The following is a 13,769-nucleotide window of genomic DNA, read 5'->3' on the forward strand; positions in this document are numbered from 1 at the left end:
CTGCTCTTACACTTGTTAAGGGGAAGTATAGCAATCGTTTCAAATTATCGAAACGTGAACCGATTTTCATGAATGAAGTGTCATTCGAATCGAAATTTTGTACAGATTTGTACTTTAAAAGTCTCGACGCTATGCCTCATAAGGAGGGGAGTTCGCCCCACCCAAATAAGGCCCTTTCTAAAACTATTATTACCAATATTTCTACAAAGCTTAGTCCGATTTTGATAAAATTTAGCACGAAGAAGTGATTAAAACTCCTCTACGTGGCTGTGAAGTGCCATCATGCTCTTACACCTACTAAGCGGAAGTACTGCAATCGTTAAAATTATCAATGAGTGAACCGATTTACATCAATGAATTGTCGTTCGATTCAAAATCTTTGCCTTTTAGGGAGAAGTGCTGTAATCGCAGTTTATTTTTCTTGCTCCTCTTAAAAGGAAGTACTGAAATCGCAGTTTAATTTTGCTATTTACGTACAAATACCTTCCTATTTTATTCAAAACGCTTTCTCAAAAAAATGGTTATTGAGGATGGTTTGGGGACCGCAACTATAACCATTCTTTAAAAAGATCTCTCCAGTGGTAGTTACGGTTTCGATTTTACACCTTATCAGGTTATAATGATAGAATAGCTTATTCCAAATTTTGAAAAAATCTGTAAAGCAGACGTAACTTTGCTAATAGACAAAAAGGTAAATCTATCCAAAAGGTACAAAAATCTCCTTAACAAAAACTTACAGTTTAAAAAGTTAAGTATAAGGGTTGATTAAACGCCAAAAGGTACACAAATCTGCAAGTACCCAACATTTCATTAATACTTCATTGATATTATTTAAGTAATTTTACCGCATTAATTTTCATTAATATTTTTTAAGAATTTATTAGATGTCACATACCCTTATGCTGGCCAGTTCATTCATAATAGTTATAACTGTGATAAAATGTATATTATATCTTCGTATAAATAGTTACTTTATTTTAACTCTATTCCAAATTATTCTTCTGATTTCTCTTTAATGTGCCCTTTATTCTGAAGTTGTCACATATACATGCATGTTAAATTAGAAAAAGACAAATTTAGAGTCAGCTACTGTTTAAATTTGAATCACGGAGGATTTAAAACAATATTTCAGTCTTGAATTCGTCTTACCGAAATATTCGTGAGGACAAATAACACACAGTTAATAACAAGTAGATTATTCAACATTATTTATTCATTTCTCAATTGTAATTTAATTTAGTTCCCCTAATTTTACTTATGGTAAAATACTGGAATAATTAGCTGTCCTAAAAATATGCATATCTTATTTATTTTATATTACATATACACAACATTGTGGGATGAATACCTAGATTGAGAATGTAATTGAAGAAAACTATATTATTTACGATAAAGCCAGATTGACTACTTCATAAAATAACAATTACTTTAATGGAAGAATGAACTTAAACCGACGATTTTTATTTAAAAATAAAAATAAATGAAATAAACAAAATCATTGATGTATATTGGTGTAAGCAATTTTTAAAAAAGTTTATGAATTTTTTAGCCTCATATTTTTTTTTTTTTTATAACGTTATCTTTTTCACCTGTAATTAATAGTTTGATTATTATAGATAAATAGATATTACAGTCAGTCTATGTTAAATGGTGTGCTACTTGAACAAATATTTTGTAGATGAAAATGGCCAGCATAAGGGTATGTGACATCTAATAAATTCTTAAAAAATATTAATGAAAATTAATGCGGTAAAATTACTTAAATAATATCAATGAAGTATTAATGAAATGTTGGGTACTTGCAGATTTGTGTACCTTTTGGCCTTTAATCAACCCTTATACTTAACTTTTTAAACTGTAAGTTTTTGTTAAGGATAGACAGTAGTAGTCTCCATATATACACAAAATACAAAACAAAATCTATCAAGTAGTTTACGAGATATTTGAAATTAAACATTTCACTGTTTTAAACGAAACCAAAATTCAACTCCAAATATCTAGTTTTCTACTCAACAGAATTAAATGAAATTTTATACAATTATAGATAGTAGTAGTCTCCATATATAGAAAAATATATACAAAATCTATCGAGTAGTTTACGAGATATTTGAAGTTAAACATTTCACTGTTTTAAACGAAGCCAAAATTCAACTCCAAATATCTCGTTTTCTACTCAACAGAATTAAATGAAATTTTATACAATTATAGACAGTAGTTGTCTCCATATATAGATATAATATAAACAAAATCTATCAAGTAGTTTACGAGATATTTGAAGTTAAACATTTCACTGTTTTAAACGAAACCAAAATTCAACTCCAAATATCTCGTTTTCTACTCAACAGAATTAAATGAAATTTTATACAATTATAGACAATAGTAGTCTCCATATATAGATAAAATATAAACAAAATCTATCGAGTGGTTTACGTGATATTTGTAGTTAAAGATTTCACTGTTTTAAACGAAACCAAAATTAAACTCTAAATATCTCGTTTTCTACTCAACAGAATTAAATGAAATTTTATACAATTATAGATAATAGTAGTCTCCATATATAAATAAAATATAAACAAAATCTATCGAGTGGTTTACAAGATATTTGAAGTTAAAAATTTTATTGTTTTAAGCGAAACCAAAATTCATATTAAAATATCTCGTTTTCTACTCGACAGATTTAAATGATATTTTATACAATTATAAGAAATAGTAGTCTCCATATATAGATAAAATATAAACAAAATCTATCGAGTAGTTTACGAGATATTTAAAGTTAAACATTTCACTGTTTTAAACGAAACCAAAATTCAACTCTAAATATCTCGTTTTCTACTCGACAGATTTAAATGAAATTTTATACAATTATAGACAATAGTAGTCTCCATATATAGATAAAATATAAACAAAATCTATCGAGTGGTTTACAAGATATTTGATGTTAAAAATTTTGTTGTTTTAAGCGAAACCAAAATTCATCTCTAAATATCTCGTTTTCTACTCGACAGATTTAAATGATATTTTATACAATTATAGACAATAGTAGTCTCCATATATAGATAAAATATAAACAAAATCTATCGAGTAGTTTACGAGATATTTGAAGTTAAACATTTCACTTTTTTAAACGAAACCAAAATTCAACTCCAAATATCTCGTTTTCTACTCGACAGATTTAAATGAAATTTTATACAATTATAGACAATAGTAGTCTCCATATATAGATAAAATATATACAAAATCTATCGAGTGGTTTACGAGATATTAGAAGTTAAACATTTAACTGTTTTAAACGAAACCAAAATTCAACTCTAAATATCTCGTTTTCTACTCGACAGATTTAAATGAAATTTTATACAATTATAGACAATAGTAGTTTCCATATATAGATAAAATATAAACAAAATCTATCGAGTAGTTTACGAGATATTTGAAGTTAAACATTTCACTGTTTTAAACGAAACCAAAATTCAACTCTAAATATCTCGTTTTCTACTCAACAGATTTAAATGAAATTTTATACAATTATAGACAATAGTAGTCTCCATATATAGATAAAATATAAACAAAATCTAAAGAGTGGCTTACGAGATATTTGAAGCTAAAGATTTTATTGTTTTAAGCGAAACCAAAATTCATCTCTAAATATCTCGTTTTCTACTCGACAGAATTAAATGAAATTTTACACAATTATAGACAATAGCAGTCTCCATATATAAATAAAATATAAACAAAATCTATCAAGTGGTTTACAAGATATTTGATGTTAAAAATTTATTGTTTTTAAGCGAAACCAAAATTCATCTCTAAATATCTCGTTTTCTACTCGACAGATTTAAATGAAATTTTATACAATTATAGACAATAGTAGTCTCCATATATAGATAAAATATAAACAAAATCTATCGAGTGGTTTACGTGATATTTGAAGTTAACGATTTCACTGTTTTAAACGAAACCAAAATTTAACTCTAAATATCTCGTTTTCTACTCGACAGAATGAAATGATATTTTATACAATTATAGACAATAGTAGTCTCCATATATAGATAAAATATAAACAAAATCTATCAAGTAGTTTACGAGATATTTGAAGTTAAACATTTCACTGTTTTAAACGAAACCAAAATTCAACTCTAAATCTCGTTTTCTACTCGACAGATTTAAATGAAATTTTATACAATTATAGACAATAGTAGTCTCCATATATAGATAAAATATAAACAAAATCTATCGAGTGGTTTACGAGATATTAGAAGTTAAACATTTCACTGTTTTAAACGAAACCAAAATTCAACTCTAAATCTCGTTTTCTACTCGACAGATTTAAATGAAATTTTATACAAATATAGACAATAGTAGTCTCCATATATAGATAAAATATAAACAAAATCTATAGAGTGGCTTACGAGATATTTGAAGCTAAAGATTTTATTGTTTTAAGCGAAACCAAAATTCATCTCTAAATATCTCGTTTTCTACTCGACAGAATTAAATGAAATTTTACACAATTATAGACAATAGCAGTCTCCATATATAAATAAAATATAAACAAAATCTTTCGAGTGGTTTACAAGATATTTGATGTTAATAATTTTATTGTTTTAAGCGAAACCAAAATTCATCTCTAAATATCTCGTTTTCTACTCGACAGATTTAAATGATATTTTATACAATTATAGACAATAGTAGTCTCCATATATAGATAAAATATATACAAAATCTATCGAGTGGTTTACGAGATATTTGAAGTTAAACATTTAACTGTTTTAAACGAAACCAAAATTCAACTCTAAATATCTCGTTTTCTACTCGACAGATTTAAATGAAATTTTATACAATTATAGACAATAGTAGTCTCCATATATAGATAAAATATATACAAAATCTATCGAGTGGTTTACGAGATATTTGAAGTTAAACATTTCACTGTTTTAAGCGAAACCAAAATTCATCTCAAAATATCTCGTTTTCTACTCGACAGATTTAAATGATATTTTATAAAATTATAAGAAATAGTAGTCTCCATATATAGATAATATATAAACAAAATCTATCGAGTAGTTTACGAGATATTTAAAGTTAAACATTTCACTGTTTTAAACGAAACCAAAATTCAACTCTAAATATCTCGTTTTCTACTCGACAGATTTAAATGAAATTTTATACAATTATAGACAATAGTAGTCTCCATATATAGATAAAATATATACAAAATCTATCGAGCGGTTTACGAGATATTAGAAGTTAAACATTTCACTGTTTTAAACGAAACCAAAATTCAACTCTAAATATCTCGTTTTCTACTCGACCAATTTATATGAAATTTTATACAATTATAGACAATAGTAGTTTCCATATATAGATAAAATATAAACAAAATCTATCGAGTAGTTTACGAGATATTTGAAGTTAAACATTTCACTGTTTTAAACGAAACCAAAATTCAACTCTAAATATCTCGTTTTCTACTCAACAGATTTAAATGAAATTTTATACAATTATAGACAATAGTAGTCTCCATATATAGATAAAATATAAACAAAATCTATAGAGTGGCTTACGAGATATTTGAAGCTAAAGATTTTATTGTTTTAAGCGAAACCAAAATTCATCTCTAAATATCTCGTTTTCTACTCGACAGAATTAAATGAAATTTTACACAATTATAGACAATAGCAGTCTCCATATATAAATAAAATATAAACAAAATCTATCGAGTGGTTTACAAGATATTTGATGTTAAACATTTATTGTTTTTAAGCGAAACCAAAATTCATCTGTAAATATCTCGTTTTCTACTCGACAGATTTAAATGAAATTTTATACAATTATAGACAATAGTAGTCTCCATATATAGATAAAATATAAACAAAATCTATCGAGTGGTTTACGTGATATTTGAAGTTAACGATTTCACTGTTTTAAACGAAACCAAAATTTAACTATAAATATCTCGTTTTCTACTCGACAGAATGAAATGATATTTTATACAATTATAGACAATAGTAGTCTCCATATATAGATAAAATATATACAAAATCTATCGAGTGGTTTACGAGTTATTTGAAGTTAAACATTTCACTGTTTTAAACGAAACCAAAATTCAACTCCAAATATCTCGTTTTCTACTCTACAGATTTAAATGAAATTTTATACAATTATAGACAATAGTAGTCTCCATATATAGACAAAATATAAACAAAATCTATCGAGTGGTTTACGTGATATTTGAAGTTAAAGATTTCACTGTTTTAAACGAAACCAAAATTAAACTCTAAATATCTCGTTTTCTACTCGACAGAATTAAATGAAATTTTATACAATTATAGATAATAGTAGTCTCCATATATAGATAAAATATAAACAAAATCTATAGAGTGATTTACGAGATATTTGAAGCTAAAGATTTTATTGTTTTAAGCAAAACCAAAATTCATCTCTAAATGTCTCGTTTTCTACTGGACAGAATTAAATGAAATTTTATACAATTATAGACAATAGTAGTCTCCATATATAGATAAAATATAAACAAAATCTATCGAGTAGTTTACGAGATATTTGAAGTTAAACATTTCACTGTTTTAAACGAAACCAAAATTCAACTCTAAATATCTCGTTTTCTACTCGACAGATTTAAATGAAATTTTATACAATTATAGACAATAGTAGTCTCCATATATAGATAAAATATAAACAAAATCTATAGAGTGGCTTACGAGATATTTGCAGCTAAAGATTTTATTGTTTTAAGCGAAACCAAAATTCATCTCTAAATATCTCGTTTTCTACTCGACAGAATTAAATGAAATTTTACACAATTATAGACAATAGCAGTCTCCATATATAGATAAAATATATACAAAATCTATCGAGTGGTTTACGAGATATTAGAAGTTAAACATTTAACTGTTTTAAACGAAACCAAAATTCAACTCTAAATATCTCGTTTTCTACTCGATAGATTTAAATGAAATTTTATACAATTATAGACAATAGTAGTCTCCATATATAGATAAAATATATACAAAATTTATCAAATGGTTTACGAGATATTTGAAGTTAAACATTTCACTGTTTTAAACGATACCAAACTTCAACTCCAAATATCTCGTTTTCTACTCGACAGATTTAAATGAAATTTTATACAATTATAGACAATAGTAGTCTCCATATATAGATAAAATATAAACAAAATCTATCGAGTGGTTTACGTGATATTTGAAGTTAAAGATTTCACTGTTTTAAACGAAACCAAAATTAAACTCTATATATCTCGTTTTCTACTCGACAGAATTAAATGAAATTTTATACAATTATAGATAATAGTTGTCTCCATATATAGATAAAATATAAACAAAATCTATAGAGTGATTTACGAGATATTTGAAGCTAAAAATTTTATTGTTTTAAGCGAAACCAAAATTCATCTCTAAATATCTCGTTTTCTACTGGACAGAATTAAATGAAATTTTACACAATTATAGACAATAGCAGTCTCCATATATAGATAAAATATAAACAAAATCTATCAAGTAGTTTACGAGATATTTGAAGTTAAACATTTCACTGTTTTAAACGAAACCAAAATTCAACTCCAAATATCTCGTTTCCAAACAACAGAATTAAATGAAATTTTATACAATTATAGATAATAGTAGTCTCTATATATAAATAAAATATAAACAAAATCTATCGAGTGGTTTACAGGATATTTGAAATTAAAAATTTAATTGTATTAGGCGAAACCAAAATTCATCTCTAAATATCTCGTTTTCTACTCGACAGATTTAAATGATATTTTATACAATTATAGACAATAGTAGTCTCCATATATAAATAAAATATAAACAAAATCTATCGAGTGGTTTACGTGATATTTGAAGTTAAAGATTTCACTGTTTTAAACGAAACCAAAATTAAACTCTATATATCTCGTTTTCTACTCGACAGAATTAAATGAAATTTTATACAATTATAGATAATAGTAGTCTCCTGATATAGATAAAATATAAACAAAATCTATCGAGTAGTTTACGAGATATTCGAAGTTAAACATTTCACTGTTTTAAACGAAACCAAAATTCAACTCTAAATATCTCGTTTTCTACTCGACAGATTTAAATGAAATTTTATACATTTATAGACTATAGTAGTCTCCATATATAGATAAAATATATACAAAATCTATCGAGTGGTTTACGAGATATTAGAAGTTAAACATTTAACTGTTTTAAACGAAACCAAAATTCAACTCTAAATATCTCGTTTTCTACTCGATAGATTTAAATGAAATTTTATACAATTATAGACAATAGTAGTCTCCATATATAGATAAAATATATACAAAATTTATCAAATGGTTTACGAGATATTTGAAGTTAAACATTTCACTGTTTTAAACGATACCAAACTTGAACTCCAAATATCTCGTTTTCTACTCGACAGATTTAAATGAAATTTTATACAATTATAGACAATAGTAGTCTCCATATATAGATAAAATATAAACAAAATCTATCGAGTGGTTTACGTGATATTTGAAGTTAAAGATTTCACTGTTTTAAACGAAACCAAAATTAAACTCTATATATCTCGTTTTCTACTCGACAGAATTAAATGAAATTTTATACAATTATAGATAATAGTTGTCTCCATATATAGATAAAATATAAACAAAATCTATAGAGTGATTTACGAGATATTTGAAGCTAAAGATTTTATTGTTTTAAGCGAAACCAAAATTCATCTCTAAATATCTCGTTTTCTACTGGACAGAATTAAATGAAATTTTACACAATTATAGACAATAGCAGTCTCCATATATAGATAAAATATAAACAAAATCTATCAAGTAGTTTACGAGATATTTGAAGTTAAACATTTCACTGTTTTAAACGAAACCAAAATTCAACTCCAAATATCTCGTTTCCAAACAACAGAATTAAATGAAATTTTATACAAATATAGATAATAGTAGTCTCTATATATAAATAAAATATAAACAAAATCTATCGAGTGGTTTACAGGATATTTGAAATTAAAAATTTAATTGTATTAGGCGAAACCAAAATTCATCTCTAAATATCTCGTTTTCTACTCGACAGATTTAAATGATATTTTATACAATTATAGACAATAGTAGTCTCCATATATAAATAAAATATAAACAAAATCTATCAAGTAGTTTACGAGATATTTGAAGTTAAAGATTTCACTGTTTTAAACGAAACCAAAATTCAACTCCAAATATCTCGTTTTCTACTCGACAGAATTAAATGAAATTTTATACAATTATAGATAATAGTAGTCTCCATATATAAGTAAAATATAAACAAAATCTATCAAGTAGTTTACGAGATATTTGAATTTAAAGATTTCACTGTTTTAAAGGAAACCAAAATTTAACTCCAAATATCTCGTTTTCTACTCGACAGAATTAAATGAAATTTTATACAATTATAGATAATAGTAGTCTCCATATATAAATAAAATATAAACAAAATCTATCAAGTAGTTTACGAGATATTTGAAGTTAAACATTTCACTGTTTTAAACGAAACCAAAATTCAACTCCAAATATCTCGTTTTCTACTCGACAGATTTAAATGATATTTTATACAATTATAGACAATAGTAGTCTCCATATATAGATAAAATATATACAAAATCTATCGAGTGGTTTACGAGATATTAGAAGTTAAACATTTAACTGTTTTAAACGATACCAAAATTCAACTCCAAATATCTCGTTTTCTACTCGACAGATATAAATGAAATTTTATACAATTTTAGACAATAGTAGTCTCCATATATAGATAAAATATAAACAAAATCTATCGAGTGGTTTACGTGATATTTGAAGTTAAAGATTTCACTGTTTTAAACGAAACTAAAATTAAACTCTAAATATCTCGTTTTCTACTCGACAGAATTAAATGAAATTTTATACAATTATAGATAATAGTAGTCTATATATATAGATAAAATATAAACAAAATCTATAGAGTGATTTACGTGATATTTGAAGCTAAAGATTTTATTGTTTTAAGCGAAACCAAAATTCATCTCTAAATATCTCGTTTTCTACTGGACAAAATTAAATGAAATTTTATACAATTATAGACAATAGCAGTTTCCATATATAGATAAAATTTAAACAAAATCTATCAAGTAGTTTACGAGATATTTGAAGATAAACATTTCACTGTTTTAAACGAAACCAAAATTCCACTCTAAATATCTCGTTTTCTACTCGACAGAATTAAATGAAATTTTATACAATTTTAGATAATAGTAGTCTCCATATATAGATAAAATATAAACAAAATCTATAGAGTGGCTTACGAGATATTTGAAGCTAAATATTTTATTGTTTTAAGCGAAACCAAAATTCATCTCTAAATATCTCGTTTTCTACTCGACAGAATTAAATGAAATTTTACACAATTATAGACAATAGCAGTCTCCATATATAAATAAAATATAAACAAAATCTATCGAGTGGTTTACAAGATATTTGATGTTAAAAATTTTATTGTTTTAAGCGAAACCAAAATTCATCTCTAAATATCTCGTTTTCTACTCGACAGATTTAAATGATATTTTATACAATTATAGACAATAATAGTCTCCATGTATAGATAAAATATATACAAAATCTATCGAGTGGCTTACGAGATATTTGAAGCTAAATATTTTATTGTTTTAAGCGAAACCAAAATTCATCTCTAAATATCTCGTTTTCTACTCGACAGAATTAAATGAAATTTTACACAATTATAGACAATAGCAGTCTCCATATATAAATAAAATATAAACAAAATCTATCGAGTGGTTTACGTGATATTTGAAGTTAAAGATTTCACTGTTTTAAACGAAACTAAAATTAAACTCTAAATATCTCGTTTTCTACTCGACAGAATTAAATGAAATTTTATACAATTATAGATAATAGTAGTCTATATATATAGATAAAATATAAACAAAATCTATAGAGTGATTTACGTGATATTTGAAGCTAAAGATTTTATTGTTTTAAGCGAAACCAAAATTCATCTCTAAATATCTCGTTTTCTACTGGACAGAATTAAATGAAATTTTATACAATTATAGACAATAGCAGTTTCCATATATAGATAAAATTTAAACAAAATCTATCAAGTAGTTTACGAGATATTTGAAGATAAACATTTCACTGTTTTAAACGAAACCAAAATTCCACTCTAAATATCTCGTTTTCTACTCGACAGAATTAAATGAAATTTTATACAATTTTAGATAATAGTAGTCTCCATATATAGATAAAATATAAACAAAATCTATAGAGTGGCTTACGAGATATTTGAAGCTAAATATTTTATTGTTTTAAGCGAAACCAAAATTCATCTCTAAATATCTCGTTTTCTACTCGACAGAATTAAATGAAATTTTACACAATTATAGACAATAGCAGTCTCCATATATAAATAAAATATAAACAAAATCTATCGAGTGGTTTACAAGATATTTGATGTTAAAAATTTTATTGTTTTAAGCGAAACCAAAATTCATCTCTAAATATCTCGTTTTCTACTCGACAGATTTAAATGATATTTTATACAATTATAGACAATAATAGTCTCCATATATAGATAAAATATATACAAAATCTATCGAGTGGTTTACGAGATATTAGAAGTTAAACATTTAACTGTTTTAAACGAAACCAAAATTCAACTCTAAATATCTCGTTTTCTACTCGACAGATTTAAATGAAATTTTATACAATTATAGACAATAGTAGTCTCCATATATAGATAAAATATAAACAAAATCTATAGAGTGATTTACGAGATATTTGAAGCTAAAAATTTTATTGTTTTAAGCGAAACCAAAATTCATCTCTAAATATCTCGTTTTCTACTGGACAGAATTAAATAAAATTTTATACAATTATAGACAATAGTAGTCTCCATATATAGATAAAATATAAACAAAATCTATCGAGTAGTTTACGAGATATTTGAAGTTAAACATTTCACTGTTTTAAACGAAACCAAAATTCAACTCTAAATATCTCGTTTTCTACTCGACAGATTTAAATGAAATTTTATACAATTATAGACAATAGTAGTCTCCATATATAGATAAAATATAAACAAAATCTATTGAGTGGCTTACGAGATATTTGCAGCTAAAGATTTTATTGTTTTAAGCGAAACCAAAATTCATCTCTAAATATCTCGTTTTCTACTCGACAGAATTAAATGAAATTTTACACAATTATAGACAATAGCAGTCTCCATATATAAATAAAATATAAACAAAATCTATAGAGTGGTTTACAAGATATTTGATGTTAAAAATTTATTGTTTTAAACGAAACCAAAATTCAACTCTAAATATCTCGTTTTCTACTCGACAGATTTAAATGAAATTTTATACAATTATAGATAATAGTAGTCTATATATATAGATAAAATATAAACAAAATCTATAGAGTGATTTACGTGATATTTGAAGCTAAAGATTTTATTGTTTTAAGCGAAACCAAAATTCATCTCTAAATATCTCGTTTTCTACTGGACAGAATTAAATGAAATTTTATACAATTATAGACAATAGCAGTTTCCATATATAGATAAAATTTAAACAAAATCTATCAAGTAGTTTACGAGATATTTGAAGATAAACATTTCACTGTTTTAAACGAAACCAAAATTCCACTCTAAATATCTCGTTTTCTACTCGACAGAATTAAATGAAATTTTATACAATTATAGATAATAGTAGTCTATATATATAGATAAAATATAAACAAAATCTATAGAGTGATTTACGTGATATTTGAAGCTAAAGATTTTATTGTTTTAAGCGAAACCAAAATTCATCTCTAAATATCTCGTTTTCTACTGGACAGAATTAAATGAAATTTTATACAATTATAGACAATAGCAGTTTCCATATATAGATAAAATTTAAACAAAATCTATCAAGTAGTTTACGAGATATTTGAAGATAAACATTTCACTGTTTTAAACGAAACCAAAATTCCACTCTAAATATCTCGTTTTCTACTCGACAGAATTAAATGAAATTTTATACAATTTTAGATAATAGTAGTCTCCATATATAGATAAAATATAAACAAAATCTATAGAGTGGCTTACGAGATATTTGAAGCTAAATATTTTATTGTTTTAAGCGAAACCAAAATTCATCTCTAAATATCTCGTTTTCTACTCGACAGAATTAAATGAAATTTTACACAATTATAGACAATAGCAGTCTCCATATATAAATAAAATATAAACAAAATCTATCGAGTGGTTTACAAGATATTTGATGTTAAAAATTTTATTGTTTTAAGCGAAACCAAAATTCATCTCTAAATATCTCGTTTTCTACTCGACAGATTTAAATGATATTTTATACAATTATAGACAATAATAGTCTCCATATATAGATAAAATATATACAAAATCTATCGAGTGGTTTACGAGATATTAGAAGTTAAACATTTAACTGTTTTAAACGAAACCAAAATTCAACTCTAAATATCTCGTTTTCTACTCGACAGATTTAAATGAAATTTTATACAATTATAGACAATAGTAGTCTCCATATATAGATAAAATATAAACAAAATCTATAGAGTGATTTACGAGATATTTGAAGCTAAAAATTTTATTGTTTTAAGCGAAACCAAAATTCATCTCTAAATATCTCGTTTTCTACTGGACAGAATTAAATAAAATTTTATACAATTATAGACAATAGTAGTCTCCATA

The sequence above is a fragment of the Rhodnius prolixus genome, unplaced genomic scaffold (assembly GCF_049639745.1).
Source record: "Rhodnius prolixus isolate KJV_2025 unplaced genomic scaffold, Rpr scaffold_15, whole genome shotgun sequence".
Taxonomy (NCBI): Eukaryota; Metazoa; Arthropoda; class Insecta; order Hemiptera; family Reduviidae; genus Rhodnius; species Rhodnius prolixus.